Source organism: Echinops telfairi, unplaced genomic scaffold (assembly GCF_000313985.2).
Source record: "Echinops telfairi isolate 266 unplaced genomic scaffold, ASM31398v2 ScPeMD7_7468;HRSCAF=8506_0, whole genome shotgun sequence".
In the NCBI taxonomy this organism is placed as follows: domain Eukaryota; kingdom Metazoa; phylum Chordata; class Mammalia; order Afrosoricida; family Tenrecidae; genus Echinops; species Echinops telfairi.
In genome coordinates, this window is record NW_022111369.1 from 31,445,567 (window position 1) to 31,445,962 (window position 396).

Consider the following 396-nt stretch of genomic DNA (forward strand, 5'->3'; position numbering starts at 1 on the left):
AATATATATAGCTTATCAAGAGTCCATGAGGAAGGATGGGGGAAGGAGGGAAAAAATGAGGAGCTGATACCAAGGGCTCAATTAGAAAGAAAAATGCTTTGAGAATGATGATGGCAACAAATGTACAAATGTGCCTGACACAATGGATGAATGGATGGATGGATGGATGGATGGATTGTGATAAAGAGTTGGACAAGCCCCCAATAAAATGATTAAAAGAAACAAACAAACAAAAACAATCCAATGAGTAAAAACACGATCACCAGGGCCCGAATGCTATAAATACTGAGACTAAAACACTGAAGCAAACAATCTCTGACAAATCTGTCTTGGAAGAAGTACAGCCAGAGTGCTCCTTAGAAGCAAGGGTGGCGAGACTTCATCTCACATTCTTTG